This window comes from Ciconia boyciana, chromosome 3 (assembly GCF_034638445.1).
Source record: "Ciconia boyciana chromosome 3, ASM3463844v1, whole genome shotgun sequence".
NCBI classification, from domain to species: Eukaryota; Metazoa; Chordata; class Aves; order Ciconiiformes; family Ciconiidae; genus Ciconia; species Ciconia boyciana.
The window spans coordinates 32940320-32957999 of NC_132936.1; the positions used below are offsets into that span (position 1 = coordinate 32940320).

At 37.3% G+C, this 17680-nt stretch overlaps 1 protein-coding gene across 1 annotated transcript in view; it reads left to right on the top strand.

Annotated features, from left to right (window-relative positions):
- Positions 1–17680, top strand: part of ADGRB3 (adhesion G protein-coupled receptor B3) — a 464328-nt gene that overhangs the window by 233883 nt on the left and 212765 nt on the right. The window lies entirely within an intron of this gene.

The following is a 17680-nucleotide window of genomic DNA, read 5'->3' on the forward strand; positions in this document are numbered from 1 at the left end:
ATAATTTTAAAAAAAAATCTATTGCCAAAATAATTTGAGCCTATGGTTTCTTACATCAGTTTTTTCTATGTGTGACAGTTTCAAAATTTTATTCAGATTAATTTTTCAAACTTTTTTTTTGGCACTGGAGAGTTCCCAGGCCAAATTTTTATCAAATAATAACAAACATCAAATATGAAGATTCTTAGAAACTGATTTCCACTTATTAGTAACCATAAATGCTTCTGCAATATCACAGCATTTTATTAAAAATGCAACCAAAAAAAAATTAGTTTGAAAAGCTGTTTTCTAAGCATTTAATCTTTGCTTAGTATCATCCTTATTCAATTAACTTTCTATAGCTGCACTTTTGTAATGCCAGGAAAGTATTAGGTCATTGTATGTAATGAACAAATTCAAAATATATGTTTGTCTGATAGCAGAACTTTCTGGTGTTGATGCGTTCTTTCAGATTTTCAGTTAGCATCCTCCTGCATCTATATGTCAGTCAATTCTTCAGCAAGTCATTAGAATTAGTTAGAAAATATGGTCATTTAGAAATCAGTTGGCAGAATAATGCAGGGAAATTGTTGGAATGTCCCTATTGAAAATCTAACTTGCTGTGCAATAATAAATATTTATTATTGTTGTCCAGTTCATATTTAGATTGACAGGACTATAAACACTAGCCCCTGTAAGGCACAGCCTGGTATTGGAGACATGTCAAAGAACTCACCAAAAAGAACTCTGGCAGTCTTAAAACATTTAAAACATTTCTGTAGGCAGTATGGGGAACTTTAGCTTTTAACCAATGATTTATTATTTCCGTTGTTTACTGTTTACACTGTAGTACCACTTAAAGCTTCTTCCAGTTGTCAGTCCTTCATTATGCTAGCCCCTGCACAAATTTATAAAGAAAAGACAGTATCTTTCTTTAAATGCTTCTTCCATGGCATTTTTATGACAAAATAAAAAGATCACCTTATTTAAACAGCACAGCCCGTGCTGCTTGGCATGTTGTACTGCATTCTGATCTGTTTGTCCTCCGAAAAATATGGAAAAAACATTGGAAAATGTTTTAAGAAGACACATTCAAATAATCTGTGTCTCTACATATTCATGGCTTCAAATGGGAAACAGCAACAACTTTCTAATTGAATCAGAAACTGCGCTGTGCACTGGCTAGTCTAGATAACTGCATAATCTTAACTATCTTTCTTTTGATTATCTTTCTCTTCCCACATATAAGATATTTTTAGGCACTCAGGAGTACATCTGTTCTTAACTATATAACCATCAAAGGAATAGAAAGAAACTGAGAAAAGTAAAATGAATTTATAGGTTTATTCTGACTACCTAGCTCTGTGCCTTGACATATTGGCATGAGTTTATCCTCTTCTTTGCTCAGTCAACCATGAGAAAAGGACAGGGTCACTGCTGTGCAACTCATTGACCAGAATACTTGAGCTCAGATGACATGGTGAGATGGGGACTGAAGGTTGTTATCAGCAAGGAGTAATTTCTTATTTTCACAAACAAGGAAAGAATGTATCTGGAATAATTCAGTTTTAGTGTAGTTATCCTCAGGGGGTTGGCGTAGCTGTGTCTGACTGGCTATGTACTTGGAACTTAGGGAACGTTTATGTTGATCTCAACTGAGAGGAATGAACTATGCCATTGTTGTTGTCTTGTCATAACATTAATTCTGCTGTACCAACAAGAGCTTAAAAACGTGTGAGGTCTTGTTTATAATTTGTAATAACATTCTTGTCATTTAAGTCAGCAAACACATTCCATGCAGGAAGCAGATATGTGCAGAAAGGAGGCACAACTTTTATATATTCATATTTAAACAGGACTATCCAATAGTTAGTCCATAGTTATTTACCATAAAATATTCCCTCAGCACCTTTAGATATTTTAAATGCCTTTTGCCATATTTTCATTTTAGAATCACTTTAGAGCTCAGATAGATGAGAAAAAGGATTCAGTACTAAAGATGAACTGCTGCTTCTTAGAAAAAAAAATCCAGTTCTGTAGCAAATTTCACAGTATTGCACTGAGTTTTTGGTTTTTTTCTACTAATTTCAGTTTACAAGTTCATTTCTAATTGAATGGCACTATAATGGTCCATATACAATTTGAACATCTAATTGTGTTTGACAGATATGCTAATCTCCTGAGATCCTCCGTAGATGGAATTTTATTTTCTCTTTCTTTCAAGACACAGAAGCAAGTAACTGTGGCTTAATAAGTTACTACACAACAGCCACACTGCAATGATCGTCCATTGCACATTCTCAGCTCATGGTACATGGGAAGTGATGAAAGTTACCTTAACTATATGGTAGGCTATACCAAGCCACATTATTATACATTTGGAAGTCGCTAAGAAGGTCCATAAGGACAGTTGTCATGCCACTGTTAAACTTTTCAGTGTGGTGGGCTTTTAACTCCAGTTTTTCATTGCTTCTGAACAAAACATCAGAGACTGGTTCTAAATCCAGATAATCCAGTATTTGTGCTTTGGATTTTATTTAGGCAGCTCAGTCAAATCAAATGCATTTCCATTAAAGCAAGGCCCATTTCCTCTTCTCTCAAGGACAGAGAATATGCTATGAAAAACTTAACAAATGTAAAAGCAACAATTTGCTTTGATCATGCATGGCTGGGACAGATGGTATTTGTTTTATTTGTGTGCTCTCAGTTCTACATTATATTGCTTTAAGAAATGATTAGGTGAAATAAAAGCCTCTGATAGGAGGTGGAAGCCTCCTTCCTCATCCTGCTCCTTCTCTTCTTCTTCCTCCTCCTCCACCTCCTCCTCCTCCTCAGGAACAGCTGAACAGGCACAGGAAAAGGATAGTGTGAAAAAACAGGAGCTTTTGCTGCCACTCAGAGTCCCTGAATTAGCTAAAAGCACAGACCCACCTGCAAGGATACAACATGCAGTAGGAGAAAAGCTTTTAAACCATATTACCATTCTGTGTTAACTACTTGCTTTCAGTTTTCTCTGTTTTAAAAGGTGAGTTCCTGATTTTAGATCAAAGAGTTAATCTTGGCTTTTGACAGCCTTTTGAACTTTCTTGGAGAGCTAAAGACCTAAGCAGATCCACCTCAGGGCTTTGGCTGATTTGGGGTCCCACTGCAGTAAACCATTAAGAATTCTGAAGAATGGTACTAAAAGGTGGCTGAACTGCTATCAAGAAATATTCATCCTTTAATTTAAAAAAAATTGCTAGACTGGAAGATTGGAGTACCAGAATCATAGCTGTCTTTAAAGGTATAGGTGGAATGTGGAACTGGAAATAGGGAGCAGTATTAGGAGATACCTATTTCTATGGCAGATTAGGATTCTTTTGTAAAAGAAAATTTTCCCTCTGTTGTCAAATAAATTTCCTTAAGAGCAGCAGCCAAAAAATGGTTAAAGGAGACTCTCTTGTCAAAAATCAAGCTTACAGCTCTTAGAAGATATTAATGAGAACACCAAATAATCTTGAAGTGCAGCGTGTTGTCATGGATGTTATTTGGAACTGACAGAAAATAAACAGAGTTTTCAGCATGAGAAAAGCCACTTTTTGTTAATGTTAATTTTATGAATACTGATGTTTGAGTGATCAGTAATGCTCTAAAATATGCAGATATCACAAAGTTATTTAGACTAGTCAAAACCAGGAAAAACTGAAGATCTCCAGGGGGTATAGCAAAATGAAAAGAAGAGGATATCCACTGGCAGATTAAAATCAGTGTTGACAGAGCATGTAAGAGGGAGTAGTTCAAACCATACATAATGTAGGAATCTAAAAGAATTCAGTAAAATCCCATGGTCACTTTTCAGCAGAGCTCAGAGAAAGGAACAGCATTAGCGTGCAAAAAGAGCAGTCTAAAGAAAATACAGATTTTTTTTCAAATTTTCAGTAGCCATCACTTGCAATGCTCTTTTCAATTGAGATTATATGGTTGGAATTCATTTTACTTACTCTAGGCATCACAAAGTTTGCCAAAGTCACCCTAAGCTTCCTTTATAGTCAAGGGAAACTACTGCTCAGGAGGGCAATTAATACCATCTCAGATGTCTAAAGTAAGGGCATGGGTTGCCTTTTGGTAGTTCTTCCACTGGCTATAAAGACAGCCTAGTGACTAACTTAGGCCTGAATGATTCATGTCATCTAAAGCAAAAAGAGGAATGCTACTTTGTGAGTAAATAAAACCCGTGAACACAGAGAGGTTCAGAGTGGCGTGATAAAAAAAAAGTAACAGATTGAGAACTGGAATGATTGGAATAGATATTTGAGAACAGATTGTTAAAAGGGACTAGAAGTACACAACTGAATAGTGAATGAAAAGAGAAACTAGGCTGACAACTCTGTTTAATCTTGCTCACAGGAAAAACAAAGATTCTTAACAAACTACACGTTAACACATTTAATTCTGAATGAGCATGAGGCCAAGGTCTTAAGAGGAATTAAATAAAAACAAGTAGATGTCTATGTGGTGAATGCAGCTAGCTATGATATTATATAAAAAAATGAAGAGGTGTAAGCCATGCTTCCATGCATAAATCAGCTTCTAACAGTCTGTTATCTCTCTACTTAAAAATGGCTACTGTGACACTGGTACTCTGATGAGTAATCTGATCCAGTATAGTAATTAACTTATAATTTTTCATTTAAGACTTCATACTGAGCTGCTTAGATAAGCTTTATAAATATTGGCAGAGAAAAAAGTCTGATTTCTGCCTTCACAGACAGTCTAGGATGCCATATGGGAGAAAATTATTTTAAAGCAGTGTCCATTGTCTTCTGTCTTTGCATACATTCTTGTTCCCCCTTCGATCTTCCATTCCATGTTCACATCCATGAAATTTGTACCAAAAGGTTAAATAATCCTGTAGGCTTATAGAGTGTATCTTAAAATTTTCCAGTCCTAGCTAGAGATATGTAGTGACCAAATGTAGACAATATGTAGAAATGTTAGTGACCAAAGGAGCTTTCAGAAGATGTACCTACTCTAGCTGTAAGACACAAGCAACAGTACACCCGCTGGGCTTTGGGAATCCTAGAAAAATGAGTGAGCTGGCTTTCTGTCTGTTACTGTGGGTTCATTCACCTTTTCCCAAGGTAAGATTTTTAGGTCTTGTAAATTGTAGATCCTGTTCATACCCTCTAAAAACCTCTCCACATTATGTGGTTCATTTACTTATCCTAATGGCATCTGCCTAGTGTGCTTATCTTTTTTGTATCAGAGTTAGTGATGTGTATCTTAAATGCAGCACTCGAGATCTTCTGACTCATATATCATAAATATCGTACTGGCCTAAAATATACCAACAGACTGAATTGGTTTTAATGTTTGAAAGGGTCTTTTTTCAAATATATTAAAGAAGACAGAAAAAAAGCCACAGCATTGATATTGACTTGTCCAAAAGTGTAAAGAAAATGTCTAAAATTTTCAGTCAGGAAACAACTATTTTAATAATTACATACACATATTCTCAGAATGAATTTGTAACAAAATTACTGCTTGTTCTGAGGCTGTGTAGTGCTAAAGCATATTATTGTGAATTTTAAAGTGGATATTTATGGTTAATAAAAATTCAGCTGGTAAAATTTCAACATTTTCTCCCAATAGAAAGGAAATTGGACTTGTCAGACAAATATAAATGCAAATTCCATAGAATGGCCCAAAACAGTCATTCAGATCTTTCTCCTGTTTCCATCAAGTTATTCCAGAATACCTCTTGTTTTCATAAAGCAAAATTTAAGGGCACAGCCTTTAAAGAACCACTGTGTGGACTGCACTTACGATTTTTAAGAAGGTGAACAGGAATCATTCCTTGTAGTGTGTCATAGTTCGTGTGTAAATACCTCTGTAATGATTAATATAATTATGTTAGTTTTTGTCAAGAACAAATTTTCACAAGGAAGAACTAGAGTGAAACTTGCATGGTTTTGCAATGAAATACATTCCTAATAGATATAAAAACACAAGTCCCCTTTAATTCATGGAGTATTTATATTCTCTTCAGATTTCTACGTAGCTTTTGAATAACTAGTAAAATACAGAGCAAAGTAAACAATACTTAGCTAACAATCTTTTCTTATATTTTATTAAATAATTTTGCTATATAGACTTTTGCCAGTTTCCATTGTCTAATATCCCATTTCTTCTCAAAACAGCCTAAAAGAGTCAGTGCCCATCAACCTCCCATTTCAGGCTAGGATCTGGCTTTTACAACTGTCTATAAGCATGAATCAAAAAGGACCAAATGCAGGCTTGGGAACTGTCCCACAGTTGTCCATACTGTTTAATTCCTGGCACCTGCCCAAACAATGTCAAGGCATGGTTCAGGGGACAGTCCAGGTAAGAAACCAGTCCTGGTAGGCATAATTAATGCTTTTCTCATTGCACTGTGGTGCATAGTCGGTCACACTCTGTTCTTGGATAGCGAGCAGAACTTAAAAGTTCTGCCTTCTGCCCCCTGTTCTTTTCATTCATGACTTTGGCTCCTGGTCCTAATCCTCTTTGTTTCACACTCAGATGTAGCCCACCAGTCTTTCCTGCCCCAAACCAGTATGCTGTCGGCTGAGCAGATGCTCTGTTATGTGAAAGTGGGCATCTGTCACATTTCTTTCTTCACTCCTCAAAAAATCCTTCAACTCCCAAGATTCATACACAGCCAGTGTCACTCTCATGTTTCCCTATTCTTCATTTGCTCAAACCATATGTAACAATTTTCTGGTGGCTAAAGGCTACCAGAAGAGACAGTTTTTAGAGAAAAATAGACAAAAGAATAGGAAAACTACAGAGAAAGGTCAATTGGCATTTTTTTTATACCCTTATATACTTCTGCTCCATATATATTCATATCATCTCCTTTGTAGCAGCCTCAGCAATTCCTTGGTCAGATCAATATGTTGGCTTTCAGAAGACTCAAGCTTTCTCCACTGATTAAAGGGGAAAAACTTCATGCACACTTTGAAGGTCTAGCTCATTGCAGCATCTGACTTAGTGCCTGAAGTAAATGATCAAGAGCTCGTATTTCTTTCTCAATATCAAATAAGCTTATTAAGTGATTCACATTCCCTGAAAACTTAGCTGTGAACAGTGCATAAAAGAGTAGATTTTTTTCTCTCTTTTCTAAAACTGCATACTCAGTGATCCTGAGGAAATATGGCTCTCAGTTACTTAAGATTAAAAATTACTAATATCAAGGGAATGTCTGTATGAGTCTTTGTCAAGCAATCTTCACAAATGTGGATAAAAATCTAACTTAATTCTATGGCTATATTCTAAATAATAGTCATAATTCAGTAGCTCGTTATGTGTATACGATTTATTAATTATCCTTAAAGGTAAAGCTAAATAAATTAACCATTCAGTATTTTTAAATGGGTGCTATAGGAAAATGGAATAATCTAAGGTTTTTCCCTTCACTACCTTATATTAAGTAAGATACAGTGGAGTAAAAGGTGCTAAAGAAATGGAAACTATAAAACATGCAGACATCCAGGATTCAGTCTAATTTAAAAAAATGCCTGCAATTGAAACAGAAAGCAGTGTCTGCAGCCCATTTGTGGAAATAACTTTTTACAGCATTTAAGACATGTATCTTAGATTCTTGTATCATTCCTAAATTTCTACCTCTGTAAACTCTTTTCTGAATCATTCTGTTTATAGGTCCCTTTTTACATGAGCAATTAAAAGCTGGTGTTTTCTAAAGGAATCATCTGGTTTATGACAGGCCATTTTTTACCAGGTGCACTTAAGTGTTGCCCTGAGAAATTAAATATCTGAGTTTATTTACTCCTTTGCCTTGGACAGCTGCATCTTTAGGTGATTCCCAACAATTTCCAAGTAGAATGAGGCTTAAGTGGATAGAAATTAAGAGTCTGTGGTGGTATCTTTGAGTTAATGGAGTAAATGCACACCCAAGAGAGTATTATCATTTCTTATTAAGGTAGTGTCAAGAGGCAACAATCATATTCAGTGAAGCATAGTGTCAAGATATTCCAGACAATACAGTCCTCCCCTTAAACAGGGAAGGCACCAGAGTGTCACAGTCTGATAACAAGATGCAATTCTGCACAGACTGATGACTCATTCTGGGATTTTCTGTCCAGTAAGGCAGTCACCACAAGAGCACCCAGCCATCATCTGGTGGTACATCAGCTAGAGGTGGTCAGTTAGAGATGGTGTGACTAAGTACTGTAAATACTGAATTCTACAGGGTTTTGTTACTCACTCATTACTGAAAATGAAAGAAGGAAAATTAAGTAGAATTAAAGTAAAAGCCCACAAAATATAAATTAGTTAGAATAGGAATAAAACCAAGGAATCATACTTTCAGCCAGTAAAAACTAACAAAAGCCATTGGAAGTAGACTGATTTCCTATCTGAGACTCTGGAGTGTACAGACAATATTACTAACAAAGACTTAAGAGACAGCTACTAAATCTGCATGTTACTTGCAGTGTGTCAGAGAGAGGTCTATTACCCAAAAATGAGCTCCATTGTGAATGTGGAGGCAGCGTGGTTTATAACAAGCTAAGGACGTGGCATACCAGCTGCCAAAGTTTGTTTTCATTTTCTGGCTTTTCAGGGAAAAAAAAAAAAACCAAACCCAAAAATAAATTAAAAAAACCCAAACCCCAAAACCAACCCAAAAAAAGAAACAACAGCAACAAACCACTAACAAACAAACAAAAAAAAAACCACCAGAAAAGGGAGGGAAAGAACTTCTGTCTAGAATATTAGACAAATCAATGGGCTGTGTTGAAAAAGTGTATGATTTCCTTGGTGATGACTGTAGGTTTTAATTCTAAACAGCAGTACAGATCTGCCTCTTTCAAACTGAAAGTAACATAACAATTGAGGTAACAAACTGGATAAGCATTTTTCATTTTTCAAGTCTGTTTCATCAGGGTATTAGTGGATTATTAATATCAGAGAAAAGTATTTTAATGGTAAATAATTATTTTGGCAGTGGAATTATAAGATATTGTTGAGATCAAACTTCAAAGCCATGTAAACATATGAAGATATAATTCTGAGTAATTATGTTTGTGCCTGTGTAATTTTTTTTTTTTTTAAATATTGAGAGTTCGACTTCAGTATGTGGACCAAAGATTCTACATATATATCTGCAATTCTGTTAAGATCACATTGTATAATGGTAACAGAGATAACAGTGTCAGTAAGATCAGCTCAAAGCCTCCAAAAGCATCCATGTACTGGGTTTGCTAAAATCAGGAACAGGGCCTGAAAGTTAGAAAGTATATTTTGTGATTGCTGAACCCATAAGTTCACTCATTTCATGCATTTTGTTTGTTTTGTTTTGCTTTCCCTTGACTTCAACTGTGAGTTTTAGGACCTTATTTGCTGCTCTGGCTCAGGGCTGAGATAGAGCATCTTTGATAAGGTTTGTGATATAAATCAGAGGATCGTTCTATGAATATAGCTTTTTCCCACCTTGGAAAATTTCAGGAGGAACTCTGTAAAAGATTATTTTCTTTTTTCTTTTTTTTATTTTATTCTTTCTCTAAGTCTTCTTTACAGTGGGAAGAAAAACTTTTTCTCCCTCAAAATACGTGGTACAGCTCTGTGGCCTGCAGTGTTTGAATGGTACTGGATGCAAGGAGCACAAATGCTTAAATTGCCCTGCAGTGGTGCCAAATAGCTTGATATTGTTGTGGTTGTTTGTCTTTTTTTGTTTTAACAAACACTCCTTGTACATGGAGACATGTAATCAGCCATAGGCAGCATTCCTCTGTAAATCTTTTGAATGGTCTTATAGAAAAGATATTTGATCTCATTACATGAATGACTTTTCATTTAATCTGTGGTTCAAACCTTATGGTGTTCTTTAATGACTATAATTTTGTGGAATTTTTTTTCTGACTTACAAGGTCTTCCACTTTTAGCGTCAATTACATTAGTTAATAGCTAGCAGTGTTAGTTATATGCCATTTTTTGTAATACATTGTTATTAAAATCTTGCGGCCTCATACTATCTTCCATTACTCAGTAGTTGAGTATCTTGAAAGGAGGTAGATTTCAAGTAAATATATGGGAAGTTAGTATATTAGTAGAATAACTTGTCCAGAAAATGCTGTCTCTGGTCTTCCTGTAGAGCAGCATAGCTAGAATGTGAGCTGATCTCAAAGGCAAATACTTGGAAACCCATTCATATGTGTATAAGTGGTGCCCTTTGGTGAAACATCTTTCCTCCCTATATTGGCACCAAAATCTCATCTCCAATAAGGCAAAGGAATGAAAGGAGACTGGCCTGCCCAAGAAACTGTGGGACAGTCATCAGGATGATTGGATCTTCAGGAATTGGCAGTCAGGCAGGCTGCTGCATCTGCACATACAAGACTTCTCCCATTTCTGAGGGAAACATTTGTCAAAAATACAGCAAGCTCATCCCCTCCTTTCTCAGTTTTACCTCAAGAGGGTACAATATGTTCATAAAGATTAAAGGGAATGTCTCGTTTTGCCATTAGGTATCTTAGATTGTTCATTGCAGAAGCATAGAATGAATGTTTTTAATGCTCATTTAGCTTTGAAAATTGCATCACTATCTAAGCAATGAAAAATAATGGTCTCCATTCACAGTCAACAATGCACAAAGAAAAGTTAATTTCTGCAAAATGACTGTCATTTAACTTTGCCAAATTGAACTTATACCTGCTTCTTGGATGAATAGTTCCACTACTGGAAAACATGGCTGATGATTTTATACCGCATCATCTATTTTACTTTCCTGGTTGTACTTAGAAATAATTTTCAGAAGTTAAAATTATAGATATCCAAACCTCTCATAAACCAAAATGATAGAGACTGCACATCAATAGGTAAGACATTCAAATATGGCACTAGTTAATCTACTTAGAAATTGTGTTCAACAGCAGAGCTCAGAGGAGTTTGAAGTATTTATGTTTATGCTGTTTATCATTTTATTTGACAAGATATTAGAGGGAGTTTGCTGAATATATGTGTTTGTTCTTTAAATGTACTTGAAGCATGCCTTTAGGAATTTTCTTTTAAAGTTTGGAAAACAAGGAGGAAAACTGTGTAGGAATTTGACCATTTTTCCTTCTTGTAGCCATTTGTTAGAATATTTTCATCTGTTCGTAATTTTGTTAATCTTTAAATTATTGAAGAGTATATTTATTCATGAGCTTTTTAATGTATGGTTTGAGGGTCTCTGTCTAGTGAGTCACACATGCACCTTTTATGGATTTTTTTTCCTATGGATATAATTTCTATAGATAGCATCAGCTGCTGGATCCAAATTTTTACCTGTCACTCAGCATTCTCTATGCTCACATTAATCTGCACTGTCACTGGTTTTAGCAATGTTTAAAGTCTCTCCTAGCTATAACTGGACATGAAATGGGATTGTTCAACCTGCAATTTATTTTTTTTTTTTATTTTTTTTTAGATTTAGTGCTTCACTGGAATAAAGCCAAACCTTACATTAAAACAGTTTAAATAAAGTTATGTTACCTCCCATCTGTGGTGGACAGTTACCACAGGCTGTCTGACAAGCTAAGAATTGCTAAATTGCCAAAACACTATTTTGTTTCTTCACAGCATTTGAACCTCTTGGTGGAACAAAACATTAGGACTCAGTGTTTATATTGCGATCTTAATCTTTCACGTTGAAATAGTTTCATTTAGTCGAAGTATCTAAATGGGTAGGATTTTTTTCATTCAGATCAAGTCTATAGTGTATTGAGGTTTGGACTAAAGGCGAAAATGATTCTGTAGTTGGTGGCTAGGGTTTTCTCAGGAATGTAAGAAAAGCAAGGTCAACTTACTGTTCCAGTGATGTTTCTTTGTTCTCAGTTTAATCATTTGGGCTTAGGCTGAATTTAATGTGTGACAGAAAGAACTAAAAATGAAGGAAGGCATAATATAAAAATTCCATAAACATAACCTAAATATAGTAGGTCATTATTAAAAAGCCCAAGGAATTACTTATTAAAACATACTTTCAGGTTTTGTTCAAGGGCTTCCATCCCCCTCTTCTCCTATCTTGTATATAATTTCCAATCTTATGTACCTCTGTTGAATAATAAAATTTGCTTATTCCTATTAATGTGATTAAATTAGCTGTTTCACTTAACTGATTTTACTTCTTATATTGCTTATGCTAAATTCTCATCAGTTCAATTTTTAATGTTTATGTGAATGTTGGTGTAAGTTTTGGGAAAAAATTTCTTCTATGTCCAATTAATTTCTTGCTCCAAGCAGTGCAACCAGTATGTTGTCTCAGCACATGCACTGAAAGTCTCATTTGCTGAATGATGACATTGAGAACCTTTTGAAAATGCTTCATTACCATTCAAATGTCCCTTTGCACCATAGTGTAACTGTAGAACTCAAATGTTTAAATCATCAAGATTTAATTAGTAGCCACAGTTCATATCAAGGTAGGTCCAGATCTTGATACTGTCCACATCTGTGCTTCTGTTACTGCTTTGAAATATTATCAAATAACTGAGCATCCTTACACTGACCCTTAACTTTGTTCCTCTTTTGTTCAGTTTAGAAATTTTGTTATAAATGTTTGCCACCAGAGTGCAGTTAGTTTGGTTTCCAATAAAGCACCATTTAGATGTTTTGGGATTAGGGACAGAAAACCCATTTAGTACATCAAAAATACTCTATAAAAGCAATAGCACTGTAAAAACTACACAGAACACAGAGCGGAAAATAACTAAAGGGAAAAAAAAGCAATTTTCTTTCCAGCATCCTGTAAAATACTGTTTGTTGGGTAACAATGCTATAATCAGGATATGGTGGGGAAAAAGGATAATATAAAATGGCACTTTTTGATTGTCCAGTTCTCCAGGGAATGATTTGTACTAGGAAAGCCACCTTGACTGTGGATTATAAGTTGTAAGTGGTCAAATACTATTGGAAGGCAAGAAGTATTTTTTTCTGGCTATCTCCTAGATCTGACTGTGGAGATAATGACAGCTATACCAAATATGGCATGGCAGTAATAGCAAAACTGGAGTCGGGTGTAGAATACTTGATGCTGAATGATTTTGCAAGACTAAAAGTATAGATTATTTTTGAACAGAATTTGCAGAAATTTTCAGTAAATTAATAGCTTCTCTGGCATGTAATTTCAATCACTCTGTGTTAGTGCTTTCAGGTACAGGAAATTAATTGAAGCAATTGTGATGTATTGTTGGGTCCCAAAAACTATAGTTCAGCGGAAAACAAAATTTCCATCCCCGCTTCTTATTTCTGTATTTCACGTTCATGATATTCCATTTAAAAATAATTCACCATGATTTTTTATGAAATAACATGAGCAAACAGTCTGGAGTAAACTTTTCCTTTCTGCTTTATGTCATAGATATAATTGTGTTTTCTGGAGTATTGCACATTGTAGAATCAAATGTTAACTTTATAGAGCTTCTACCTACAGGCACTATTTCCAGGAAATAAGGGATAGTTAGCCAAAGCAGTATAGTTACAGTTTGGGGGACTCCTATTCTGAATATATATTTCATAAACATACTGCAATGAATGGCACAAGAAATTAAAGAAATACCAATAGCAATAAAACCAAAATTTCTATTGGAATAACTGTAGCAGAAAATAGGTTGCAGATAGGATGTAGTCCCAAAGACATAGCAGAATCATATCAGGTGTATATGTTAGTAATACAAAAGTTGCAGAGCTCATGATGACGGCTCCTTTTGATGGCATCTGTCATGCCTCAGGAAAACCAGAGAAGATGTTTTCTTATTCACAGTCGTTTCTACGGATTAGTTGTCCAAAGTGGTAGTTCTCTACTGCACGTAAAAGCAAAACTGAAGGCACTGTAAGGACATCTGAAAAGTTGGTCTGAATCCAAATAGACTTTTTAAGAATTAGAAGCCTATCTGCTGCAGTTATAATGCTATATTATATCTTGAGTTAAATATTTTGACCAGATTCTATGATTAGTTTTGGCACTGAGCTCAGGAATAATGTGCTTGCATTTTATGTACTTGGTCATAGGCAAGGGTTAATCCAGTATTCCTAAAATGCAGTTTAAGCTCACTGTGCAGTATATACAAAATTCAGATGATTTTTAAAACCCTGAGAAGGCAACCCAAGCAACCCTAATTAGGCATCTCTGTCTTTCTGTGTCAACTGCACTCAAAATTAATGGACATGTAAGGCACCTGAATTCAGACAAGGGAAACAGTAATGGTATAACATTTGGTTTAGATGACTAGTTGACTGTTGGTTTTCATTCCTTTCTTAGCTTCTTGGATCTTTTTGAGTCCTCCTCCCACAACTTTGACAAATTTGAAAAGCCTCTCATTTGGGGGGAGTGGGAGGGAAGAAGCAGGGGATGCTGGAGGTGGGATGACCAGAATTGGATAACAAGAGCTGAGCACAAGGTCCACATGCCACAGTGATTCATGTGATTGTGTTATAACAACTCATAATAACCAAGCTCTGTCATTCTTTATAGGCCAAATTTTCTAGTTAGATGTTTTTTAAAGCATCTCCTCATTGTGCAGTTGTTTTATTGAAATGACCATAATAACTCTGAGATATTTCTCCTGAGTTATTAAAGTTAATTTAGAACTCAACAATGTGAACAAGTAAATCAAACTCAGTCTAATTAGTATTACTTACTACTTATATTGGATAGTGTCTATATGTCCCACTGAGGTACTGAGTTTTCATTGTGCCATGCATGATGTAAACAATCTAAATAAAGCATGTGTGCATTATCCTAACAATTAGATTTCACAGTGCCCCAGGACAACTTTTTAGAATCCCTTCAGCAAATCTTAATCCACTTTATCTCCTCCATGGAGAACATTCAAGATGAATTAGACATGCCTCCAGAAAACAAAGACCTAGTTATGAATTCCTGTGAGGAAGGTTAGAATCATGGCTTGAACATGAAACTGAGACACAGGAGACCTGTGTTTCTGTAACAGTTCTGTTTCAGATTTTCTGTATGACTCTGCTGAAGCCTGTCTTGAAGGCATTTACCAGGTAGACGTTGCAGCACCTGCTTATCAGATGCTGGGTTCAGGGCTGCTCTGTGAGGGAAACCAGAAGACAGCAGGAAATGCACAGTGGCCTCGCTGGCAAATGCAAGGTCCCACAGCACCCAAACAAGAAGAGCAGAGGAGGTCTGTGATGGTAGCCAGGCCCAGCTAATATTCCAGATCATCAGAGTCCGTAGTGATGAGGCAGAACTGATGTCAAGACAGTAAGTCAAGTCATAGCATCAGGGTCAGGAGCTGGTCCAGTGGTGGTATTTGGCTAACAGTCCAGTGGTCTTCAGGCAAGCCCATGGTGAAAAGGCAGGTCCAATGCCGCTTGACCTTGACGCCAAATCCACAAGTCAAGGTTCAGACAACCAAAATACATGGCCACACACAGTCACAGTTGATTCAGCTTAAGTGTAGCTCCTCAGTGAAGGGTCATGGACACCCACTTCTCACAGCCCCTTTCACAGTAGTCTGATTGAAATTACAAAGTTACATCATATCAGAGCTGATTTTGAGCATGGGCAGTTAAAGCTGTAGAGGGGTGTGTGTGATGGGGGTGCACTGGCTTGGTCCCCAGGGTGAATACAAAACTCAGAATGGAAGATATCCACTAGAGAAATAATTTGATGCTGACAAGGAAATGCTAAGCTTATGACTGAATTCTTTCTGTCTCCTAAGTTAGTAGAGTCAAGAATTTAGTAAAGCACTAATTTGAGACATCTCTCAGTTATCTGGGGTGAATTAAGCAAACCTGCCTTTCTTCTGAACCCTTGGCTTATGTATTGTGCCTGTTGTCAATTCAAATTGTGTATTCAAATACGGTTTTGCCCCTCCTTTCCTCCTAGATAGCTCAGGTTTTGGTGGTGATAGCCTTGAATCCTAGTGGATATTCTCATCCAAGGTGAGGAAGGTATGGTTTATAATTTCTTCAGATAGGGATCCCCTCTTCAAAGGGGGACACAGTTGCACAGAGATCTTCCTAATTCAAGTATTCAAAACATTAGATCAGTAGTCTAACAGGCAGTGTTAGACCAGTAATGCTTTCCCTGACTTGGCCAGGTTTTAAAAAGAAAGCAACTGCAGGTGCATTTGATCAGGTGACCAGTCTGGTCAGTAAGCATAGATACAGGCTTGAACTTTTTGAGAATCTTACCAGCTAGTGTGTAATTTTTCAATCTTAATGGAGCCGAAGTAGAAAGAAAGCACTGAGATGCTCTGATTGGAATACTTCTGGGAAGGCACATGGAGAAATTTGTACGTGCCTGGTGAATTGCTGCAAAAATGAGGGCCACCTGTAAGCATTTCCTCCTTATCTACTGTTCTGCAGGATATGGCTTTTAATCAGTGTAGTGGATTGACCCTGGTTGGATGCCAGGTGCCCACCAAAGCCGCTCTACCACCCCCCTCCTCAGCTGGACAGGGGAGAGAAAATATAATGAAAGGCTCATGGGTCGAGACAAGGACAGGGAGAGATCATTCACCAGTTATCATCATGGGCAAAACAGACTCAACTTGGGGAAGATTAATTTATTTTATTACCAATCAAATCAGAGTAGGATAATGAGAAAATAAAAAATAAATCTTAAAACACCTTCCCCCCACCCCTCCCTTCTTCCCGGGCTCAACTTCACTCCTGAGTTCTCTACCTCCCTCCCCCCGAGCAGCGCAGGGGGACAGGGAATGGGAGTTGCAGTCAGTTCATCACATGTTGTCTCTGCTGCTCCTTCCTCCTCAGGGGGAGGACTTCTCACACTCTTCCCTTGCTCCAGTGTAGGGTCCCTCCCACGAGAGACAGTCCTCCATTAACTTCTCCAACATGAGTCTTTCTCACAGGCTACAGTTCTTCACGAACTGCTCCAGCGTGGGTCCCTTCCATGGAGTGCAGTCCTTCAGGAACAGACTGCTCCAGCATGGGTCCCTTCCACGGGGTGCAGTCCTTCAGGAACAGACTGCTCCAGCATGGGTCCCCCACGGGGTCACAATTCCTGCCAGCAAACCTGCTCCAGCGTGGGCTTCTCTCTCCACGGGTTCACAGGTCCTGCCAGGAGCCTGCTCCAGTGTGGGCTTCCCACAGGGTCACAGACTCTTTTGGGCACATCCACCTGCTCTGGCGTGGGGTCCTCCATGGGCAGCAGGTGGATATGTGCTCCACCATTAACCTCTATGGGATGCAGGAGGACAGCCTGCCTCACCATGGTCTTCACCATAGGCTGCAGGGGAATCTCTGTTTCCACACCTGGACCACCTCCTCTCCCTCCTTCTTCACTGACCTTGGTGTCTGCAGAGTTGTTTCTCTCACATATTCTCACTCCTCTCTCCAGCTGAATTTGCGCAGGTTTTTTTCCCCCTTCTTAAATATGTTATCGCAGAGGCACCACCACCGTCACTTATTGGCTCAGCCTTGGCCACCTGGGGTCCATCTTGGAGCTGGCTGGCATTGGCTCTATCGGACATAGGGGAAGCTTCTAGCAGCTTCTCACAGAAGCCACCCCTGTAGCCCCCCCACTACCAAAACCTTACCATGCAAACCCAATACAATCAGGCTCTACTTTTTAGGATTCACTAGCCACTTCCATACTATTAATGCTCTGAGATTCTATGCCAGAGTAATTTACGGTTCTCTCAGTTTTAATTTGCTCATAGTTGTATCTGAAAGTTCTTCAAGATGCCAT